Genomic DNA, 17,965 nt, shown 5'->3' on the forward strand with positions numbered 1-17,965 from the left:
TACAGACTGGGTGATAGATCAGCAGGGAGGTCCAACTGGGAGCCATCGCAGTGGGCATGCGCTTTTCAAGCTCTCGATGCTCTTCCGTCAGAGGACCCCAGAGTGGGCAAAGGAGACATAAAAGCATTGAGCACAGGGATTCCTGGTCTGTTCCCTCTTTGTCCTCATCTTCTTCCAGTACTTGAAACTGGGGGAGTCTCACTATGAACGCATTGCTTAGACAACATGGGCTAAATCTGAGACTGAAAAAGTGACTCAAATATAATAAAATATCAACCCATCTTTAAGGTTTCATAAATTATAAGCAACTGACAAGCGTTGTAATCAAAGAGACTGGGTTGCTTTTCTAAAGGTGTTGTTGATTTGTGAAGACAGAAGTAGCTGAAGCTGGCTGTCGTGTTTCCTTCATGTCAGAATGTCAGGCACAGCTTGTTGTAATGGCACGAATACTGTACTCCCTGAAGGCTACATGAGACAGTCCCCATGCCAGAGGACGCTGGCCAGACATCACTGGGAGCACGGCTTGCTTGTTTTTGCCCACAGCTGGATGTCCTAACAACATTTCTGCTCCAGAAAGGTCCGTGGCAACACCTTGGGAGTCCACAGAACACCGAGGCGTGTGCATCCGATGGGAAGGGGGTAGCAGCACGATCTACTAAGGTGGAATGTTTCCGGGGGATTCACAGCTCCTCGCAGCCCCGGGAGAGTGTTGGGTAACAGAACTGGAATGTGGGGTTAGGTTGTCCACAAGGTCACCCGAGGTGTATAACCCAGCAGGCGAGTGGAGGGTATCACTCAGCTGGCGGGGTAGCAGAAGCCCTATCACAGGCGCGTTAATGTTTGCATGAATTTCTTTAAATCCCAAAGCCACCTTCATCCTCACATGAATAAGAATGAGAAGAATTCATAGGAATGAAGCAAATTTGCAGACACTATGAGAGTTTTAAAGATAATTGTTTTTATCAGATTGTCAAGAGTGCATCAGTTCTTCTCTATTTGGGGAAAAAAAATTGAATAGTAAGAGCCAAATAGGCCAAAAGGTAAGTATTGAACTTTGCCTCAGAAGATCTCTGAATCTTCCTTTTGATTCACTGGGGTACCAGAAGGGTCTAGTTGATGAAAAAAAAAAAATTGCCATGAGGCTCACAAATCTAAGGCTGTATTATTGAAAAATGCTTATGTATTTTGACTGCTTTTACATAAATTTCAAGCTCAGAACTTTGGATTGAGTATGTGGTTAAATGCATAGACTATGGGTTTTGCATGTGCAAGGACCTCGCTTCTATCACCAGCATCACAAAATCAAATCTACAGCGTTGGATGTCAAACTGTGAAGACAGAGAAGGACCTACAAGAAATACTTGGGTCTTAAAGACAACAAGCAAAGTCACTCTGGAAAAATAATTAAGCTATATATGCCTTGTGAATTTACAGCAATTTTCAGCAGGCAAGTATCCACAGAAAGTGAGAAACTAAAATTTCCTTTAGAAAAATTGCAATAAAGCTGGCGCAAACCTGCATGTGGGACTAAGCCCGTTAGCCTAAATCTAAATATGACCAAGGGTGTGGAATGCCATTTACGGACTATTGAGGATTGAGAGCATATACAGACTGTCCTGAATGCTACTGTTTAGCGTGAAGACATTTCTCTAACTACAGGTGAAGCTTTGAAAGTATAATGATTAAAAGGGGGAGGGACAGGCATCTTCACATATTAAACATTGTGCTCTTGTCATTAGCTGAAGTCTCATATCCCAGAAAAATTACTATATTCATCACAAATCCCTAACAGCTTGCCCTAAGAGCTTCTATGCTCATTTTTATGTTCAAAAGAAGACAAAGGGAAAAAGAAAAGGTGATGGAGGAGGGGAAAGGAAAAGACTGGGATGAATAATTTGTAACACACTAGGTCTGCAGCATTTGAGAAATTTTAAGACTGGAGTGGATAGAAAGCTTCAACCACAGCCCTTACTTAGCCTTGAAATTCAGAAAATGAGAAATAGATGGAAATGCTGAATACAGATTAACAAACAGCAAATGAGAATGATTTATTTTAAGAAATAATCATTCTTGTGAAATGAGCTGGAAGAGTCTTGGTGAAAGAATGGGGTGACTATCCCAAATGATTAATTTTGAATTTATTTATTTTACAGTTTCCATACTAAATTTCAAGCAAATTTGAAGCTGCCCACACTATTCCCAAACTATTTTATTTCACATTGCATCATTTGGTGAGTTTAATCAGTTCCATCAAGGAAGCAACAAATGGTGGTCAGCAGCCATATAAACTTCAAAAACTTGGGAACTGTTAGTGAGGAGCCTGCTCAATGGTCTACTGCAAGCTCTGGGTGGAAAGGAACCAGGACTGACCTGACGTGACCTCCAGGGAAGAATGAACCATGCTCACTAACCAGCCACACAGCTCAGGAAGCAGCACCCACAGCTTCATGCATTTCACACTGTCCCCTAGAACAGTACTCACCAAATTCTGGAAAGATTTCTAACTGGGCACCAAGTCCTGTGGTTAGCAGTACAGAAGTTTTTCTGGAGGGTACCTACATTGCCAATGATTTGCAATGGATGCCAAAGAAGGAAAAAAACATTCTAACTTGGAAAGAATAATTTAGGCCATAGTAGACAGCACCAGGCAGTCTAAATGCAAACCATGTATGTTAAATAAATGCAGCCATGGCAGAACAAGAGAGGTACTGCCTCAGAAGAAAGAGTACCATGACAGTTTCATGACTGTGGAGAGTCATGTAAGAACATTGAAATGACACTTAAGTCCTCAGGAAATTTAGGGATGCTTGCCTCAAATTGAGACCCTTTCATAGCCTCTAAGATTTTTTTTTTCTTTGCTAAGTTAAAACAACCACATGAGAAAGAACAGCTGAGGGATTGAGGCTTGGACAAACTGTTCAAGCACGCAGAGGATGGAGCAACGGGAGCAAGAACAGGTGCGTACTAGCTAGATCCAGGGCTGTCACACACCAAGCCTTGAGTGGGCACTCACCAATGCCTCTGCTTCTCGTTAGTGAAAATGGAATAACGATTCTTGCTCTCTCAAGGTCTCAGGTGGAGGAATCGGGCATACAAACAACAGCAAAATTATACAAAGTTTAGGGACAATTTTTGTAAATTAGACCTATTAAGAAAGCATTGGTAAGGGCAAGGTGTGGGGGGAGCATTCTCAAGCACGACAAAAGAGGTCTCAAAGGTAGCAGAGCTGAGGGAGATGAAGTAAGAAAATCAGTAAAACAAACTATGTCAAAAAAAATGCCAATTTTATTCTTATTTTTAATTAAAAACAATTTTTAAAAGAAAGTAATAAAATAATTAATTATAATTAAATAAAGTATCTCTTTCTGGCTAAAGAAAAAAAGACTGGACTTTAACCTTCCAAAGTATTTTAGTAGAACAAGTGACAGAGATATCTGTCTGTTATAGCAGACAGAGATAAAGTCTGTTACAGCATCTAACAAGTGAAAGACATTGTGCCAAATTTTCATTGGATTGCTGTGCACAGGTTCTTTTTTCAACTTTTTAGTGATTCTTTATGAGTTTCACATCATGCACCCCAAACCCACTAGTCTCCCTATCTCCTCACTTCTGCCCTCTGCCCTTGCAACTTCCCCCAAAAAAGCATGTCCCACAGTTTTTGTCAGAGGTTTAGGACGCCCCCTCCCTCCGGTACTGATAGGCAGTCCTTCAACAGCATATCAAAGGCACTTTCCAGTCTGATCCAACATCCGGCCAGGCTGGCTTCTACTTAAGACTCACTCAGGCTGGGACTTTCTCAGGCTCCGCCCTCGTGGTCTCACTTGGACAAAGCCCTCAAAACCAGTTCTGCTTATCTGACTCCAACAAGCTGTTGAGTTTCTCATGGAGAGGCTCTAGAATTAAGACCCTAATCTTAGCAGTGTTTATTTGAGGAATATTTAGCCATGGCTGTCTAGCTGTTCCAGGAATGACACCAGTGTGGGAAGGGTTCAGGTTGGCACATCCATTACAAATGTCTGCTCTGGTAATGAGGGGCGCATGTAAATTGCAGTTTCGGTACAAATGTTTTAAACTATCTTCTGGGTAAATAAAAGTCTGTGCAACCCTCTTCCCTACTGTAATTCACCGCTGGCTCTGATCACCAGTGAAAGATGAGGAATATGTGCAGTCATCACTCCTCAACGACCACATTGCTTGGCTGAACTCATTACATCTTCCACTGACGAAAGACAAAACCTTAGGTTTAAGAAACATCACTGGACACGTCCCAAGCACGCTCCACTGTTCTCCGAAGAGGCTCACATCATTCTTGGCACCCTGTGTAGGCACTGGTACGTGCCCCACTCTGGGGTCATGGAAGGCTCGTGTAGATAAAACCAATTTAGAAAGTCAGAAGGAGAGACTTCAAACAACAGGAATGAAGACATCAGTTGGCCTCTGAAGGCAGGATGATATACAGTCCACCTGCTCAGCAGACAACTATATATCCTATATGAAAAACAATGGTCACAGTCACTTCTCAACTTTCATTACCTTCACGGTCCTCGTCCAGTCTCTTTTATTTTCCTTGGCTCTCTAGAAAACTCCTTTATAAATGAATTTCCTATCATTGAGTCATTTGACCTAGATGAACGTACAAATTGTATCTACTAAATGCTTAGAAAACCTGTGCTATATAGTAATCTATATATTAAATGCGTGTGTGTGTGTGTGTGTGTGTGTGTGTGTGTGTGTGTGTACTCCCTAGTTGTGAATGCCCACAGGTTTCAGAAGAGGATGTTGGTGGCCTGAAGCTGGTATTGCAAATGATAAAGAGCCAATTGCTGAAATGCAGGCCACTGAACTCGGGTCCTCTGGAAGAGCAGTGCACACTCTCTAGCACTGAGCTTTTCTCTGAACTTCATTGTGTCAAATTTTAAAATAAGCTGACACTTATAGACTCCCTGGATCAGTTAAGATGCCCTCTAATGTTCTGAGAAGGCAGAGTCTGGTGGTTTGTTGTGGTTGGCAACTTGATGGAAGTTAGGGCACCAGGAAAACTCCTCTGGACTAGACATGCCTGTGAGTGTCTAAACTAGGTTAACTGAAACGGGAAGATGCTGCGGCCTAAACGTGGGCAGCCCTGCCTGTGGGCTGGACGCCTGCTGAATGAAAGGCAGTCTGCCTCCCAACTGCCGACAAGCGAGACCAGTAGCCTCCTGTCCCTGCAACTGTGCCTTCCCAGCCATGAGGGGCTTCCTCTCCAACCTGGGAGCCAAAACCAACCCTTTCTTTCTTAAGCGGCTTTCAGAACGTACCATGTCACTCTGATGGGAAAAGCAATACAGTAGTCATGTAACCGAACACTACTTTGTAGCTGACTTATTTTATTAAATAACTGTAGATTTGTTTAAAGGACTTTAATGCTTTTACATTTCACTGTTTACTGTATACACTGTAATGTACACAAGCAGCAAAGATATATGTTTGCTCATATGTACCCTTCCTGCAACCTAGATGATTTCAAGGTTAAAAAGAATACCCCAGACCTTTATAGTACATGCCAAACACGGAAGAAAGGCAGCCACGGTGTAATTCCCCAGCCTCAGATCTGACAGGTTGATGTGTCGGAGGGCAATGTTCTTTACTACTCCTGCCAAAGACAGCCGCGGAGCACTGGTCCTGAGCAGCGTCGAGGCTCTCCCCTCAGATCCACATGTTCAGTGAACACTGGGCGTGCTCCCTATTATATGGGCTAAAAGAATCCACCTTTGAAAGGACACCTCATCTGCATCTGTAACATCATTGCTTTCTCCTTCTCAGAATTTTTGCCTTAAAGTATAGTGTCCATATACAATATAACATGCCCATGTATGTGTTCATGCATGTGCACATAGACACGCACACACATACAGATTAAAGTAGGTAGGCAGTAGGTCAGGAGTTCTTTCTGCTTACATTAATTTTTCTACCTATTTGCTTCTTTCAGCCTTTAATTTTCTTTCCTTGAGTTGCTTGTTCATGAAAAAGAAGGTTTGCCTTTTATCCGAGTTTCAGAAGCACATTGTTGACTTATTTCAGAAAAATATTTTTCCTGAGCTTTAAAAACCTTCTCGATGTCCAGGGCGTGTGTCTATGGAGTGTAAGCCAAAGCTAACTGGAAATCTCTCCATGGGGTGTGAACCCTGATTTCGCAGCCGATTTCCAGCTATGGGTGAGAACACCCATAGGGTCCAGCAAGCTCTTCTTCAATTAGCTGCTTGCATTGCATTTCAACTGTGAAAAGAATGTTCCATTGAAATTCACTCAGATAATCTATCATAAACGCCTTTTAGTTCCCTCACAAACCTTCACATACAAAGACACCTTTGGTCCTGACTTCTGTCCATTCACCTGAGGCTATGCACAAGGAGTTCTACACTTGCAAACAACTGAACACCGCTACTCACTCAGGAAAGACTATCCTTTATTTGTTGACCTGAACGCATAATTTTTTTCACATTACAGGCAGAGGAGACATATTTTTAAATAACAGAAAAACAGAGAAAGACCAAGAAACAAGAGAAGACACAGACATACTTTGCTGAAATGTGTCTCATTTCTTTCCAAGGCTGGAGTTGCCGTTCTGCCATTAATTGAAAGCCAATGCAAGGCAGACTTTGATTTTCCTCAACACAACAATTATCTCCAAAGATGCTCTCACACATTTCCTCCTCCAGCAAAGATAGGCCCCCTTTTCCCAGGACACTGAGTCCTCCTCCAGGAACAGCCCTAGATGGCCCCTGCCCTACTGTCCAGGGTCAGGAGTATGAGGAAGAAAGAGGGAACTGTAGTCTCTGTCGTCATGCCAGCCTCTACCAGAAATTTAGACTCTGTGATATAACTGTGGGGTTCCTAGATCTGCAAATGTCAGAATTCCAAAATTAACTGGAGGTATCCCCACCAGGCTCTGAATAAGGCCAGAAGTTCTCACCAATACGTCTTAGCATCTGCCAGAGCAAGACAGATGCTACATATCATGCTGCTGCAAAGCAAACAAACAAGTAAAAAAACAAACAAACAAAAAAAAAACTGGGTGAATTATTTAAGTAATTCTTATTCCAAAGGTTGATTTTTAAGGATGTCCAATGCTGCACACAGTATTAACAGTTGACATTTTGTAACTGGTTTAGTCTTTCTGAAATGAGTAATGCAGAACTTATTTTTAACATGTTAATTGACAGTCTTAGATACAGATGGGATATAAGGGGACAACTTAATGCATGATACAGTATAAAATGTTTTTTGTTAAAAAATGGTAGCCAGTATACCCATCACATCTAACATTTCTTTGGGGAATAGCTGGTCTTCTCTATTGTCTATGTTTAAATATACAGTCACTGACAACAATAGCTTTTCTATTGAACTCAAACATCAAAAGTCATTTCCAGCTGCACTCTGTACCCATTAACTATGTCTCTCTGTCCCTTTCATCCTCTCTCTATCCCTTCTCCCACATGCAGACTTAGCAATACTGATTCTATCTCTGACTCAGTGCAGGTAACTTTTGAACTTCCACATGTAAATAAAACTGTTATAGTTTTCCCAATTTCTCCTGCATGTGTTGTCACTTGAGTTTTTGATCTTAGCTGTTCTGATGGGAGTAAGGTGAAATCTCAGAGTCATTTTGATTTGTATTTCCCTGATGACTAAGGATGTTGAGCATTTCTTTAAGTGATTCTCTGCCATTCAATACTCACCTATTGAGAATTCTCTGTTTAGCTCTGTACCCCATTTTTAAATTGGATTACTTGATTTGTTGCTGATTAACTTCTTAAGTTCTTTATACATTCTGGATATTAGCCTTCTGTCAGATATAGGGTTGGTGAAGATCCTTTCCCAGTCTGTAGGCTGTTGTTTTGTTTTAAGGACAGTGTCCATTACTTTACAGAAGCTTTTCAGTTTCATGAGGTCCCATTTATTGATTGTTGCTCTTAGAGCCTGTGCTGTTGGTGTTCTGTTCAGGAAGTTGTCTCCTGTGCCAATGAGTTCCAGGCTCTTCCCCACTTTTTCTTCTAACCAATTTAGTGTGTCTGGTTTTATGTTGAGGTCTTTGATCCACTTGGACTTTAATTTTGTGCAAGGTGATAAACATGGATCTATTTGCATTTTTCCAGTTAGACCAGTACCATTTGTTGAAGATGCTGTCCTTTTTTCTGCTGTGTGGTTTTGGCTTCTTTGTCAGAAATCAAGTATTCATAAATGTGTGGGTTTATTTCTAAGTCTTCTATTTGATTCCATTGATCCACCATTCTGTTTCTATCCTAGTATCATGTAGTTTTTATCACTGTTGCTCTATAGTACAGCTTGAGATCAGGGATGGAGATACCTTCAGAAGATCTGTTATTGTACAGGATTGTTTTAGTAATTTTGGTGGGATTTTTTTTCTTTGTTTTTCCATTTGAAATTGAGAATTGTTCTTTCAAGTTCTGTAAAGAATTATCAATTTATCAGCTGTAATATTAACATTTTAGTGCTCATATGCTCCAAAACATGTTGAGATTAAATCAACTCTACCAGGAAGTTACAAAATAGAATCCTAATCATAAGGCCATAGTAATCTATACAAACATAGAGACACAAAGCCTGGTGTCAAGAGTAAGTATAAACATTAATAAAAATATGTGAATATTAATAAAATTCTGCAATTTAATATTTTGTTATAACTTGAAAAGTACTGTGGTACTCAGGCATTTGATAACCCTTGATTAACTAATCAATATTAACTTGTAGTTAACATGAAAATGCCAAGTTCGTTGGTTAATGTTTACACACTGATGACTTATTTATATCAGCCGTGACAATAAGCTATCCTGTGGGGAAATGTAAACTATATTACAGGAAATAAGATGGTTTATATACAGCATGAGATACATATTTCTCTTTTAAGTTTACATTTGATGTGGGTATTTCAGAAGAGAGAAAGATACTCTGCTTATTACCTGAAATACTTGACGTAAAACTAAGACGTACAGCCTAGAGTGCAGGCTGAGACCTACTATCCCAGCGGCTGGGAAAAGGAGGCAGGAGAATTCCTGTGGGGCTAGCCTAGTCTACACAGTGAATTCCAGGTAAGCCAGGACCACCTATCAATGATCTAAATATAACCTCTTTCTACTAAACTCGGCATCTAACCATTCGCCCCCATGAGAAACACTGGTTTTAGTTGACTTGCTAACTAGCTATTGATCTTACTATGCTACTAACTCAAGGTAAAAGGGAAGATAAAATAAACATATTGATCTAGAAATAAGGGATGAAAGATGTCGCTTATTGGACTAAATATTAAACTATAAACCTACATCTTTGATCCCAATCATAAATGAATCCAACATGATAAAAGGTGCTATTTCTTTCCTCACTGATCTTTGCATATGCTTTTGAAATTCATCATCTGCCTCACCAGAGGCAAGGCCTGCCTCATTCAACTCTGAACTAAGTGCCAATTGCCAGAAAGTCCTCAACTTAGTTGTGATTATTTTTTTTTTTTGAGGGAAAGAGAACCAGATTTTGTGTGTGTTAATCCATCTACTTAAAAATGGAAACATTTTGAATATTTTTAAAAGAATCTGCCTCTCCAAACAAATAAATACGGATTTACAGATTGGGGAAAATCATTTATGAGAAAAGATAGGGTGCGTCTACATTCTCCTGACTGATGACTGTAACCAATTAAGCAGTTCAGTGGGTAAAACTTGCTGGTGGATAGAATGAGAAAGGAAAGTATTTTTGCTGACAAGTTTTCTATGAGCGATACCAAGGAACCAGTGGTTTCTGAAAAACTACAGACAGAAGCCTTGCTGCCAATCCGCTGTTTGCTCTTTTTGGTTTGATTTTTCCCTGGTTTCCGGTAACAGACAGAACTGCCTGAGAACACACTCCTGCTCTCCCTGGTTGTTTCCATGGGAACCACAGCTTTCATTTGGTGATGATGCTAGTTTTCTATGGCAAATGGGGATGACATCTGAGATCCCTGAGATTGTCCCCAAGTCAAGGAGCACCTAACAGATGAGACACACACAGAAAGGAAAACGGTTCTGCCAGTGTTCCCCCCCCCCCCCGCCCCCGCCCCGCCTCGGTGATAGACGCTGTGTCTATCTGTTCTGGAGAACATATCTTTTTTGCCTTAGTGGACATCTCACAAAGCCTACACAGCAAGGCTCCCAAGAAGTTCTGAGGATAAGGAAACAGAACAGGGGCTTAATTTGTGTTGTCTTTTGACTTTTGAACAAAGAAATGTGGCTGTTTGGGAAAGCCATCCTACTACGAAAGGAACCATCTGGGCTTGATTACAATATCCAGCCTCATTTTAAAAACCATCATTTTATTTGGTATTTTCAGTTTCTCTAATTTTTGTCAATTATGACTCCCCCAACTCTACCATAATCCTACGTGTAGACGGTATGGAATAAATAGTGTGTGTTTGTGCATTCGTGCACGCTTGCATGTATATGCAATCTTCAAAGTGTTTGCAGAATTGTGTCGTGATCGTTGCTATCAGCGTCAGAGAGCTATAAAATCCTCTGGAACATTTTAGGCTAGAAGTCTTCTTCTAAGTCTTGTTCAACAGATAATAGCTGTTCTTCCAGAACAAATTAGTGACTTACATCATTGAAACAATACATCAGGATACCATATCTGTAAAGAACACTGGTCCCTGTGTGTGAGCTGCTAGCATTCAAGAAACATTACAGATCTAGAATAACTGAGGCTCGGGCCCTTCATTCTGTTTCAAGCCCCTGTGAAAGCCATGAGGACATAGGGGCCTTGTGTACCAGCTCATCCTCCCAGGCCTTAGAAAGTTGCCCACAGGAAATGTGCTTGCTCTCGCAGGCTCCTGGCTAGGGGTAAATGAATCTGTGGCTGCATATTTGCCTTCAGCTGTACTTCAAAACATCCCTCTGGAAAGAATAGCTTGAAAGAGGCTGCAGAATAACTGAAGACCTTTCCACTGCTTTTTTTCCCTCAGTAACTAGAGACTGAGCAGGAAAAGCAGCTAATTCGAATTTGGTAGATGCTGCCACTTAAATTGAAAAGAAAAACAAATGCCGTACTTTTAAAAGAAAAGTAATGTTTGTATCCTCTTTTAATACAGAGTACTTTTCTTTGCTCATAAATGGATATAGTCCACACATTGAGAAAAATCTAAGAAACGAGATTTTCAGGTAAGCCTTTTGATTCTCTTCTTTTTTCTTCCTGTCATTTTCATTTTTCAGAATCTGTCTGGGACCAGCAAGGAACAAAGAACTTAGCTGTTTGTAGCAAAAGGACAAGTTTTAGTGGAGGACAAGGTTCAACATAATTTCTAAAGTAAAAACTTAAAAACTATTAGTACAAACTCAGTCTGTCTTTCATTAATGCAGATATCAGGAGTTAACTGTTTCTATTTGATTCCCCATAGAGACAAAACCACATTTTAATGCCATCACGTGCATTTTAACATTCAAGCAAATATTTTTCTGATGCATTTACAGGAGAGAGAGATAGAGAGAGAAGAAACAGAAAGTGGGGGAAAGAGAAAAACAGAGACAGAGAGACAGACAGAGGAGAGAGAGGAGGGGAGTGGGAGATTTAGCTAAGGTTTAGTGAGTTCACTAAAAATCAGTAATATCTCAGAAGGTGGCACAATGCAGGAACTGCTAAGCCCGTTCTGTAAAGACCCTTAGGTTAGAGTTTGAATTAGTAGGAAAAGAAAGAAATGCAAATTGTTTATTGTTTTCACATGTACAGTAAATTAAAAAAAAAAATTGCTTCTCTCCAAAGCCATATGGGCCAAACTTTTTTTTTCAATCAGGAGTGGTTTTGCTTGTAGTGCCAAGAGCTAAAAAGATGTTTTTAATAACTAAAGTCAGTTATACAGTCTGTCTGGACCCAGCTTGTTAGGAAGATAAAAACTCCTTGCTTAAGAAATAGAAGGTAATGAAGATGATAGAAACACTGTACACAAAGTGGAAAGATTGAAAAAGGATGTCAAAGGCATCCACCACTTTGACTTGTGGTTGACAGCACTGAGCGTTCTGGCCACTGGGATCCTCTTATAAAGATCACCGTGCTCTTTTTTTTTTGGGGGGGGGTGTATGTGAAAATTAATTGAATGGTAGAAACGTGCCTCCTGATCCTACGTAGGGTACAAGTGAGAAGTCCACCCATCAACAGCATAAGGTCCTCAGAATACACAGGTGTCGTGTCTAATGAGGCTTGCCCTAAAGAGCTCACCCACGTGCATTTTATTAGAGTAGTCTTTTGGATTTGGTTTGGTTTGGTTGTTTGTTTTTCAGTTTTTATTTAGTTGTAAGAAGGACAATAATCATGGTTATTTTTTCAAATATATCTTCCCAGTTCCAAGAGAGAATCAACTAACAACAGAGATATGCACACAGAGAGAGAGACACAGACACAGACACGCACAGACACACACACACACACACACACACACACACACACACACACGGCTTGTCTCAGATCCAGGAGCCAGGAAGAAGTCTTGCATTTCTCTCATGGCCTCTCTTGATCCAGATCTACAGAACCCAAGTGCAGGGTATGAACCACCAGCTCTAACTGTGGGCTGGGGAAGGCACTGAAGGACAAAAGCCAGAAAAACAGAGGAAGCCAGTCTAAACAGCCTAGGAGGCGACTCCATCAATATATAATACAGCCCCTACACCTAAAGCTCATGGAGCATTTCCGAAGAGAGGAAAGAAAGATTGTAAAAGCCAGAGGATGAATACATCTGCTGTGAAATAGTCTCTTCTGGAAAAGAGAAAAGAAATTAAGTAGGAAGGGAGGGGTGGAAGGAACCTAAGAGGAATTGTGGGAGGAGAGAGGGTACGAGTATGATCAAGACAAATTATAAAAGATTCTCAAAGAATTCATAAATTATTATACTACTACAAAATGAAAACTAGAAGCATCTCTTTGTGTGTTTCTTCAACTAAAGGTACATGGCTGACGTGATAAGTCTGCCTTCTGTAAGCTCTCCAGACTCGTGTGCCCTTGCAATTCTTCAGAAGCTCTAACTCAAACTTTGTTCTTCTGGCTTCAGTTCTCCAGGACCAGAAACACAGAGTCAAGGGACACAAAAGATGAACAGGAGACCACGTCTGACTAACGGTGTACCTCAAGCCCTTAGAGCAAGCCAAACTCCAAAGCAGCAGATGACAAGAAGTGAGAAGTCAGGGCAGAAATTAATAACAACATATAGAGTCCGTGGAGGAGTTGGTTCTTTGAAAACAGAGATTGGCAAACTTCTAGACCTAGACAAATTAACCAAAATAAAGAAAGAAGACCAAAATTAATAAAATTATACATGAAAAGAGGAGGATTACAACAGAGTCAAATGAAATCCAGAAAATCATTAGGGAATAGTTCAAAAACTTAGACAAACAAACAAACAAATAAACAAAAACCCTAGGAAATCTAGAAGAAATAAATTCAATATAGACACTACCAATATCAAATCAAGTGAATATAAATAACTTAAATAGATTCATAACAATAAGTAAGACTAAAGCAGTAACTCTTTCTTAAAAATTCCCCAACAAAGGGGTACTTTATTCTCATCAAAGGAAAAATCCACCAGAAGGACATCTCAATCCTGAACATCTATACCCCAAATACAAGAGCATCCATGTTTGTAATAGAAACATCATTGAAGCTTAAATCGCACATAGATCCCCACACATTAACAGTGGGAGACTTCAACACCCCACTCTCACCAATGGACAGATCATCAAGACAGATGCTATACAGAGAAATAATGAAGCTAACAGTCAGGAATCATATGGACCTAAGAGATCTCTACAGAACTTTTCAACCAAACACAAAAGACTATACTCTTCTCAGCACCACACAGAACCACAAAGCAAACCTCAACTAATACATAAAAATTGAATTAGCCCATTGTTCTTTATCAAATCACCAAAAGTTAAAGCTACACCTCATCAACAACAGAAACAACAAAAAGTCCACACATTTATGGAAACTGAACAACTCCCTGCTCAATGACCACTTGAGGTCCCATATTAGCAACTTAACACATCACCTAAAAGCTTTAGAAAAAAAGAAGCAAACACACCCAAGAGGAGTAGATGGCAGGAAATAGTCAAACTTGAGGCAGAAATCAATAAATGAAAAACAAAAAGAGCAATACGAGAAATCAATAAAATTACCTCAATGAGCAGTGTTTGTTGATTTCTGCTATTTTGTTGCTGGTGGAGTGTGGCATTCCCCTTTTGTTTTATTTCCTGGTCTGAGATTATTTATTCCTTGTGTTTTCTTGGATATGGTTAAATGGTTCAGGTTGAACTTTTTCATCTAGAACCTTCTGTAGGGCTGGATTTGTAGGTAGATATTGTTTAAAATTGGTTTTACCATGGAATGTGTTTTTCTTCATTTACTGTGATTGAAAGTTTTGCTGGGTATAGTAGTCTGGGCTGGCATCTGTGGTCTCTACAGCACACCTCTCCAGGCCCTTCTAGCTTTTAGTATCCATTGAGAATAACATTGAGTATTATTCTGATGGTTCTGCCTGTGTATGTTATTGGTCTGTTTCCTTTACAGCTTTTAATATTCTTTATTTCTTTTATATGTTTAGTGCTTTGATTATTACATGCCAAAAGGAATTTCTTTTCTGGTCTAATTGAAGTTCTGTACCAAATAGTCTACATGCTTCTTGTACCTTTAGGTTGTGTCCTTTATGCTTCGTGTCCTCTAGGTTAGGGAAACTTTATTCTATGATTTTGTTGAGTATGTTTTATGTGCCTTTGACCTGTTTCTTCTTCCTCTATTCCTCTATTTCTCTGTGTAGCAGTTATAAGAACAGGGAGCCTTAGTTATAGACTGCCAAGCCTACTCCAAATATCCAAACAAAAAATATTCCTCTATTCAAATCATTCTTAGATTTAACCTTTCCATAGTGTTCCAGATTTCCTGAATATTTTAGATCTGGAATTTTGGGTTTTTGTTTGTTTGTTTGGTTTGGTTTGTTGTTGTTTGTTTGTTTCAATTTAAAATTTTCTTTGACTAAGTTATCCATTTTTTATATAATGTTTCCAATGCCTGACATTCTTTTCTCTCTTGTCTTCTGTTGAGGCTTACCTCTGAGGCTCCTGTTTGAGCTCCTAATTTTTCATTTTCAGACTTCCCTCAATTTAGGTTTTATTTATTGATTCTATTTCTGCTTTTCAGATCTTGAACAGTTTTACTCATTTCCTTCTACTGTTTGTATGTGTTTTCTTAGATTTCTTTAAAGAATTTATTCATTGTCTCTTTAAGGACCTGTATCATATTTCTATTCTGAAGCCATTGATTGTGTCACAACTATGTCTCATTTCTCAGGGCCTACTATGGTAGAATTGCTTGGCTCTGGCGGTGACATAGTTCCTGCCTGTTATTAATTGTGTTTTTACACTGGTATCTAGGCATCTGGGTTTGAAATGATTGTAATTTTAGGTGTTGATATCTGGTCTAGTCTTCTCTGAGTAAGTGTTTTGGTTTTGTTTGTTTGTTTTACCTGTTGCTCTTTCTGCGTCTTAGGGAGAGTGTTCTTCCGGGATCCTGATAGGTGTGGCCGTTGGGGGGGAGGTCCAGGTAGAATGTGTTTCTAGGTATTGAGAGCTGACACTTAGGAATGGGAAGAGGCTACAGTCGGAGATGAGACTGCTGAGGAAGTCCACACGAGGAAGGAAAGCAAGCTCCTCCACCAGCATATGCCTAGGAAATAGGGCAGAGAATGAGGGAGAGGTCACAGCAGCTAGTATGCTGTGCAGCTGGGGCTGAGACTGGGGGATTGGTTTTGAGGAGAACAGAGTTAGTGAAGATGGGAAGTTCATCAATCTGCTTCTCTTGCAGGTTTGGCTGGTGAGTTCCCAGAGAATGTATGCTAGAGTTTGGGGCTGGGATAACAGAGAGATCACCTGGGATGAGCCAAAGGAAGAAAAATTGGAGGGTAAGAACTGTGTTTCTGCTAGAGATGGTGGTGGAAAGGGAGGAGAGCCTTCATCAGGTGGTCTGCTACAGAGATGGGGGTGAGACTAGAGCATTGGATTTGGGGCAGAAAAGGGAGCGGTGAAGATCTGCAGTTAGCCGACCTGAGTCTCTCTTCATTTAAAATCTCTAGCTCACATTTTCCAACATACAGAGAAAGTCGAGCCTAGCACCTAAGAGATCACCAATAGCTAGAATGATGGTACACCACATTTTACCTGGCACGATTTATGTCTTCTATCATGGAACTTAAATGACATTTCTTTTCACTTTCAAAAACATCCTAATTTGAGCAATAAACTACCTACTTTCCATGTGCATATAACCAATCAAAATGCTATTTGTATCACCAGTGAATAATCAAGGTAACAACAGTGAAAATCCAGCCATCATGCTGAACTCTGTGGTCTGAGTTCACCATTTTCAATATTCACAGAAATTCTGTTTGGTTTCAAGAAAACTAGAACAGATAGATCATCTTGGGTTTCTGTTTTTCTTGAGCATCTCTTTTCTGTGTTCCTCTCTGAGTGTCAGTTACAAGAACAGGGAGTCTTAGTAGCAGACTACCAAGCCTACTTCTAATACCAAACAAAAGGGACTTCATATGAAGTATCTTTCAGACTTTGGCAAGACTAGGACCCAACCTACATCCAACTAGTAATGATGCAACCAAAAGAAAACACTCAGCCAACTGTTGTGTCAGAAATGTCAGTGTTCATCTCCCACTGCTCATTATCCAAGGTGGACCTAGAAAACAGACCTATCACCACATCCTCCAAATTTCTCTTCCCTGCCTGCATGCTGAGCTTGATGGAGGGCTATTGTTAGTAAGCCTAGGTGGTGTGCAGAACCTGGAGAGGGATGTAGTTCTTACTCTCATCAGCTCTGTCACAAGGGAAGTACATTCCAGCTTTGGAGAGATGGACAATGAACAAATCCTCAACCTTCAGGTCTTCTAAGAACTGGGAAAGATTGGTGGGGGATCCGTGAGAAGGAAAGTAGCAGTAAGGACTTGTGTGGTGGCTCCAGAAATTCTACCCAGGAAGCGTTTAGGATGCGGTCTCAGCGGACGGGGCTGGAGGGCTTGTCCTGCAGTGGTATGCGAAAAGCATACACACTCTTCATCCTCTGCTGCTTGCTTCTGGGGTGCGCATGGTTGCCTACACAAGTCTGCCACACACCAGCAAGGCCAGCCCGCAGCCAGATGGAATGGGCATGGCTGTCGTTCCTACCACACAGCTGGGGCAGTGGTGCTTCTGAGTGGCAAAGCCCCTGACACGAGAGCTTAGTGTACAGTGCTCTGCCACAGACAGCTGATAGCTTTCCAGAAAGAGCTCTTTCCAGAAGGAGCTCTAGGAAAGACAGAAAAAGAAAAATAAATACTCACTAAAATGAAGCTTCACTATAATTCCTGAGGGGGGAAATGTAGATTGTGTTCCAAACACTTAAAGATCTGAACTTTTCTTGCCACCTGTCTCTCCCCTTCGCCAGCTGCTTTGTCAGGGTTTCTGTTGCTATGATAAACACTGTGACCAAAGCAACATGGGGAGGAAAGGGTCTGTTTGGTTTATGAGGCTACATCAGCATCATTGAAGGAAATCAGGAGATCAACTCAGACAGAGCCAAAGCCTGAAGGAGGGAGCTGATGCAGAGGCCATGGAAAGGTGCTGCTTATTGGCTTGCTTCCCATGGCTTGCTCAGCCTGCTTTTAGAAACCAGGACCACCAGCCCAGGGATGGCACCACCCATCAATCACTAATTACAAAAATGTTCTATACTCTTGCCTACAGCTCAATCCTATGGAGGCATTTTTCTCAGTTGAGGTTCCCTCCTCTCAGTGACTATAGCTTGTGTCAAGTTGACCTAAAACTAGCCAGCACATTCTGTTTCTTCCTTTCTCCACCATGTCCAAGGCATCTTTTGGGCAACAGTCCTGCTTATTTCTAAGACAGTTTATTCACTG

The sequence above is a fragment of the Meriones unguiculatus genome, chromosome 2 (assembly GCF_030254825.1).
Source record: "Meriones unguiculatus strain TT.TT164.6M chromosome 2, Bangor_MerUng_6.1, whole genome shotgun sequence".
NCBI lineage: Eukaryota > Metazoa > Chordata > Mammalia > Rodentia > Muridae > Meriones > Meriones unguiculatus.